Source organism: Ornithodoros turicata, chromosome 6, assembly GCF_037126465.1.
Source record: "Ornithodoros turicata isolate Travis chromosome 6, ASM3712646v1, whole genome shotgun sequence".
Taxonomy (NCBI): Eukaryota; Metazoa; Arthropoda; class Arachnida; order Ixodida; family Argasidae; genus Ornithodoros; species Ornithodoros turicata.
In genome coordinates, this window is record NC_088206.1 from 26,558,275 (window position 1) to 26,565,299 (window position 7,025).

The 7,025-nt window shown below is 45.3% G+C and overlaps 1 long non-coding RNA gene across 2 annotated transcripts; it reads right to left on the minus strand.

Moving 5' to 3' along the window:
* Window positions 1-1,180: 1,180 nt before the first annotated feature.
* Window positions 1,181-5,142, minus strand: LOC135396470 (uncharacterized). Of its 2 annotated transcripts, XR_010423397.1 has the most exons (5): window positions 2,991-5,142; window positions 2,848-2,911; window positions 2,307-2,771; window positions 1,420-1,505; window positions 1,181-1,311 (listed from the first exon to the last, which is right to left on the minus strand). It is a non-coding gene; the product is annotated as an uncharacterized LOC135396470 (long non-coding RNA). The 2 variants fall into 2 exon arrangements; XR_010423396.1 differs by having other exon boundaries at window positions 1,181-1,505; window positions 2,991-5,137.
* Window positions 5,143-7,025: the final 1,883 nt, after the last annotated feature.

A 7,025-nucleotide genomic window follows, 5' to 3' on the forward strand; every position in this document is an offset into this window, starting at 1 on the left:
ACATAGTACACTCTGAGAAAAAAGGGAGTCAAAAACACTCCTTTGTCGGGGCAAAAAGCTGTAACTCCCAGGTGCAAAATTTTAGGCTTCTGAGGAGTTACCTTAACTCCAGGACAAGAGGGAGTAAGGTTAAAAACCCACAGCGGAGTTCCGTTAACCCCCTGTTGCGGAGTATATTAAGCACCTCTGAGGGAGTTGAGCTAAACCCTGTCACAGAGTATAATAAACACCCCCCATGGTGTAGGGTTCAACCTGTGACAGAGTATACTGAACACCTCTGACAGAGTTGGGTTAATCCATATGCTGGAGTATGATGGACCCCTCCAATGGTGTTGGGTTAACCCTTGTCACAGAGTATATTAAACACCTCTGATGGACTCAGGTTAAACCATGTGATGGAGTACACTAAACACCTTCAATGGAGTTAGGCTAACTCCCATGGAAGAGCATACTAAAAGCCTGTGAGGGAGCTTATCAAACACTTGTGGGGGAGTATATGAAATGCCAGTGAGGGAGTATAGTAAGCTCTGATGATGGAGTTATGTTAACCCCGATAGTGGAGTCCAACTAACCCCCAATAGACGATATGCATAAATCCCAGGCGCCAGTGCGATGCAGTGTCTTGGGAGCCTGTTCATTCCCTGGCGCTTCCTTCTCCTTCCTGATGGCATCAGGTTCGGAATGAGGGAGAGAAGGATGGTGCCAAAGGAACGAACAGGCTCACAAGATGTACCGCATTGCACTGGCATCTGGGATTTATGCATATCGTCTATTACAGGGTGAAAATAAACCTCTAATGACGACTAGCTTCCTCAAATTCTTCCAGGACGCACAGCATGACCCTACAGTGCACTCAAAAGCACCACCGCAGTCTTTAATTTTGAAAGAACGTTCCCAAGCAGCACAAAGGACCGGGGCGAAGCCGGTCCAGCATCGGGAAAGAATCCTACAAAGTCGGGGGCATGCCACCAGCCGATACCGGTCCTTCCTCCAGTTTGCAACACCGGGATGATTAAGGACCGACATCGGCAGCAAGTATTCGGTCCCAGCAGGTCCCCGGCGGATCCCCGATAATGCTGGCAGGGGCTCCCCCCATGCATATTTACCCCCCCCCATGCATATTTTGGCATTAATATGCTTATTTTTAATAATTACAATAATTTTGAGTGTAAACAGTGTGTGTAGAGCCCAACATTTTATTTTCGGAGAGGAAATAGACTGACACAACACTTGGAGCACCTCAATAGACTAAACGACGAGTGGTGTACACTAAGCAGTCTGCCTGCATCATCCAATGCATGCCAATTGTGTCTGAAATGAAAAACAAAAAAAGAGGGGTATACAGAAATATGCAGCATGTCCGCATAACTACTGTCATTGCCAATGTAGCCTGAAAAGAAAAGGGTGGAAATGGTCTACCGTAATATCCAGCCTGCCTGCGTAACCACTGGCCCTTCAATGGTGTCTCAAAAGGGGGGGGGAACGTACACAGTAAGAGTTGGTCTCTGAAAGGAAACAAAAAAGGTATGCGGTAGTAGGCAGTCTGCCTAACCACTTGCACTTCGGCAATGGCCCTGGAAGAAATGAACGGCTTGTAGCATTAATATTAGACGTAACGGTAAAATTGCTGCATGGTGGGAAATGGTATACAGTAATATGCAGCCTGCCTGCGTAACCACTCGCACGTCAACAGTGTCTCAAAAGAAAGAAAAAGTATACAGCAAGAGGCGGTCTGCCTGTCCAAGTGGTGGTGCCTCAAAGAAAACGAAGTTATGCAGTAATAGGCAGTCTGCCTATCTGCTCACGCTTCAGTACTGCCCAGACACAAAAATGAATGGCATGTAACATTAGACGTAACGAAACAATTGCTGCACTTCAGCACAAAATAGTATGTGCACGGTACGTGGAATGAGCTTTATCAAAAATGGTAAAATGCACAGCGTAGGGATTACGAAACTCAAGAGTTACCAAGAGAAAATTTAAATTATGAAAAAATGACAAAGCCAACGACTGGGAGAAATGCAAGTCCAGGAAAGAGAAAATAGTTCACATCCAGCGCCTTTGGTGCAAATGACTAGCAATTACTACAACGAAAACTGTAAAAAATGACAGCTGACCGGGACTAGAGCTGACAGTCAATGGTGTGCGCATATTCAGCGTTCCTTCACAAAAACGTCAATAAGCAAAAAAAAAACATGGTCAAGGAGAAGCATCCCTATTGAAAAAAAAAGCGACATCAGGTCTGATGTTAACATCACAGCTGCTCTGATGATGTTAACATCAGAGCTGCGCTGGCTGATGCTCACATCAGAGCTGTCTTGATGCTGATGTTGACATGAGAGCTGCATTGATGCTGGTTATGGCAATCTTGAAAATGCTGCAGTCTTGGTTTACTGAAATGTTCTGCAAAGAAAGCCCCTCATGCCTGCGGTATATGAGTACCGACAAGAACCCTCACGAAACAGGAGATAGCAGCAACGAATCACTTCACCAGAACAATTCACCACTCCGGAGTACGTACCTTTTAACGCATATCCATTTATCATCAACATACCTAAGCGTTGAACTCACGGGGGCACAAAAACTGGTAATGATCGAACGGTGAACAACAGCGCAAAAGAGCACACCTAGGTCCTCATTTCCGGTCCAACTTGTCCTTCTTCCGAAAAAGCACTTCTAAGCGTTGTCATGGCCAGCAAGAGTCCCCACTGCATTTGAACACGGTGCTTGAGTTTCTCTTGCTGAAGGCCGCTGCGTCATACACGCTGAACCTGCAAGAAATATCGTTCCAGAAAATACGATGGCAGGACACCTATATGTAGAGCAGTGTAGAGACATATGACATACCGTCTGCACAAAGTACACAGTCGACTTCACTTGGCGTTCTATCTCCCTGTCGTTGCGCAGATCCCTGCAAATAGAGTAAAACGAACAATGAGAATGCATGGCGCAGTCGAACATATTACTTCAGAGTTATATTAATTACACACCTGAAACGGCAATAATCCTGAAGGCGAAGAACGATTTGGCTTCACATGCAAGGTAGCGTCTTCACTCTTTGACATGTCAAACGAGACCGACTGGTTTGCTCGCGGTTAGAAGAAACGCTTCCACTTACAGACAGTTGCAATATCAGACGGGTTGCAAGAACGACAGCACCAGGTGAGAACAACAATACAAAGCCTCTAAAACGCTTTATTTAGACTTGCTGGAACGCTCACAATTACGCGAACTACACGCGGCGACGAGAAACGACCGTTACAGCAGCCAAAGCGAAGCCAACAAGAACAGCGCATGCGCGACAGGCAGCGCGCAGCGCTGGCTGGTGGCATGGAAGACAAGCGACGACGCGCGAGCGAGCGCGGGTGAGCCTGTGTTGAAATGGGCATGGAGCCAACATCTCCGCGCAATGGCTTGGCGGACGAAATATGACGACGGGTAGAATCGTACTACCTCTTGAGATTGTGGCCGTTCCAGGATCTTTCAGAAATGCTGCTGTTTTCATAAGAATCCCTGAATGTTGTGTTTGAAGCAAAATTGCAACATGAGATTGGCCAAAGCTAAGGTATTAGTTAGTTATGATTGTGAACAGATCGGCAGTGCAACCTGACAGTGAGAGATCAATAGAATCAAAAACAACAAAACACTCACTGTTTTGCCGACCCTTTCTCTAGTGTTCTTTCTTTCTTTCTTTTTTTTTTTGTTTGTTATAATGAAGGAAAGCAAGGTTAAATGCTACATTTTTCTTGACTGTGTGCGATGGTGTACATCGCAGGTTCCTCATGTGCCATGAATCTACTTAAAAGCTGCTGATGGTGGCAGGGATTCACATTTATAACAGTGACCAGAATGCGGCAGGAGTACTTTTGAGGCACTCTGGCCACGTTGACCACAAAACGGCGTTCCATACTCCCTCCGAACCAAACTTTGCAAAACTTGTTGCTCAGAAACATTAAGAACACACACGCCGGCCATTTGCACCCAGCAATGACAACCAAAACAAAGATGATGGCGATGGCAGTCGCGGTAGCCCAAATGCAGGGAGCTCCAGCGTAGTCTTTGCGGGTTTCGGTGCAGCGGTTTTCGTCCGATCAGTTCGACTTGCTAAAGCTCTCTTCGTTTCGTTTCACGTGAGTTTTTCGATTCGGGAGATTCGGTCGTTTCGTTCGGGCGTGGCCGACTCTTCCCGAGTATCTTGTACTTGCGTGCTTTGCAGTGAGGCTCCATTAATACTTCTGTTCAGGGTGCTGCGTGTGCATGTTTTCCGTCATACAACACAACACAACACAACACATGAAGTGAACTGCAGCCCAATGTTTGAAAGAGTTACCTCATACCAGACAGCCAAATTCCTTCCTGAAGGGATGCTTCACTGTCTCGTACAGCTTGGGACAAAAGTTTCTGAAACACGGGTGTTTTGTATTTCACTTCTCTACGCCTCCCCTGCGGCCTAAGGGGAACACTTGTTGAACAGAATCCCCAAGGATTCTGCTCAACAAGCATTTCCCAAAGGTGGCTGGGAAAAGTCCAATACAGAAAACCCGTGTTTCAGAAACTTTGTCTCGAGCTGTACCATCCGATCACGTGTTACCGAATCTGCATAAACATCGGGAGACGAGCGGGAAGAAATACTTAGCCAGTACACCACAGCAGATCGGGACGTTAACGGGGATCCATCGGGAAAGAATCCTGGCCGGGACGCAAACGGGAATCTATCGGGAAAGAATTCTGACCGGGACACGAACGGGGATCTATCGGGAAATAATTTTATGTAGTTTCCCTCTCCCTCAATTCTTCCCCCTCACATAGTCGGGAAGCAGTCGGGCTCGTGACGGCGATATCGGCCACCTCGAACCCATCATCCCCGTTACGTTCCCAGCCGAATCCCAGTCCTTTGTGCTGCTTGGGTTTATTTAGTAGCCTCACCGTGAGGAAAATATCACAAGACAGCAGATACAGGTCTCAAACTCACTCGTATGGTATACATATCAAATGACCTACTTTCCTTCCACTTGGTTCATGCATGCTACAGATGCACAGAACAGACAAGAGGTCACATTTTGGGAAAATTGTTTGAAGTACGAGACAAACACGAAATGCTGCTATTATGTTGAGCCAAGGAATTTTCTTTTCGTCTACTCTCCTTTGCACACTTCCCATTTGAATTTTTTCAATTTGAACCCTGTCCCAGGGAAAGTGATAAGCTTCACATTGAACAGCCAGAGCAGAGGTACTTGCAGTAAGTCAAACCTGGTTCGCGCCATTCTCGTCCATTCTCAGGATTGGCGGCAACCCGAATTCTGGGAACGGGGACAAAATCTCGTCGGCGTAATATCGAAACCTTTATGTCATATGCAAGACAGCGACACAGTAATCGTGAAACAGGTTGCGCACCTTGCTAAAAGGCACTGCACTGAAAATCACGACAGAGCACAGTTTCGGTTTCTTTCTCATAGGCTACCATGTATAATTTTTTATTCGCCAGGGGAACAACAGAGATTAGAGGTAGGTGTGTGCTCCGTATTTTATTAAGTAAGTTACACGTCGAGGTAACCGAATCTGCTTGCGCACTTGCAAAAATTCTAACCGCTTTTCGCGAAAACGCGTTGTTAAGGAGCATTGCAGGGGAAGCACGCTTCCAGGCGAAATTGGCCGCCGATCCTGCTCGTTTATTATACTCTCATGACGGAGTACAGAAAGGGTCGAAGGAGTTACGATAACAGCAAGACGGAGTAACCGCGAGCGTGGGACTTTTCAATGGAGTTATCTTGACCCGGTGGGAGTAAAATAAACTTTTACTCCTGCTTAACTCCAGCTTGACTCCCTTTTTTCTCAGAGTGTAGTACACATCACAATGACAACCGATTATTCAGATTTTTCTTTGTCTTTTGGAGCTTTGATTGCAGAGCCTATTATGGGAGCCGTATGTGATTCTCCTCTTGAGATACTTTAAGATTGCTGATGCTGTGCAGTGTGATAATTTTGAAACTGTACGGTGCTGAGGTACAAAAAGAGAATTTAGTTGTCGATGCGTCATAAAAATCCTAATCATCATCATCACCAAAAAGAGAACTGTCATATCTGCTTTTGAATACATAGGAATAATTTGTAAGTACTTTCCTTGTTGTCATTTATATTTGCACCAGGTCCCAACACGGTTGATTGATGAAAAATGTAAATAAAGAGGTTTATTTGCCTGCCAAAAAATACACAAACGTCGTCTTTTCTAGTGAGATATTCCCTGTTCACCAGACATAACTGTGGAAAAGTTAAAGGGGCACAATGACGGTAGAGTCTAGCATTGTTTTTTGCCACTTCACATATATTCACTGTTATTCGTGTGCACATGTAGGACTAGGACGGTACAGCATGCACATAAAAAATAATTTCGTATGCATCCACACATATGGTTCAGATGCCTAGATTAGATGATAGATGTCCAAGCATATATAATTGTGCTTTATGTGCAGTGGATATGCTAACGCATAACTTCCTTGAAGGCAAGTTACATGGGCCCTGTAAGACTGCCCTTTGCGAATGGTTTGGTAACGTGTCTCTAACTGTAAAGGTAAGAGGCAGTCGAGAATGCTGCAGACAGGGCTGCAACTTACAGATTGCTTCTCATGTCCTACGTGATAAATATTAAATACAAAGTGGTTTGTGCAATAATTCCTGAGTACGGAATTAATTCCGAGGCTGGCCAGTGATGTTACCCAGGACGACAAGTCACATAAATTACCTCTAGCACTTTTACACCCCATGGGCTGAGTTGTGAGTTGAAACAGCACTCTACAGAGGGATAAGGTGCACCCACTGATTTGATTTCTAGGATCTATGCTATGCCCTAACTCTTCAGACCACATTTCTAAAAACACCATTTTCAAGTGGCAATATGTGCTCTGGTATTTTTTTCGCGTCAGCATATAGTGCGCAACCACATGGCTTCTGGAGCTTTCGTATGTGTATGTTTTTGTGCTACGGTGCTCATTACAAACAATATCCAGATGTTAGACATGAAATGCAGT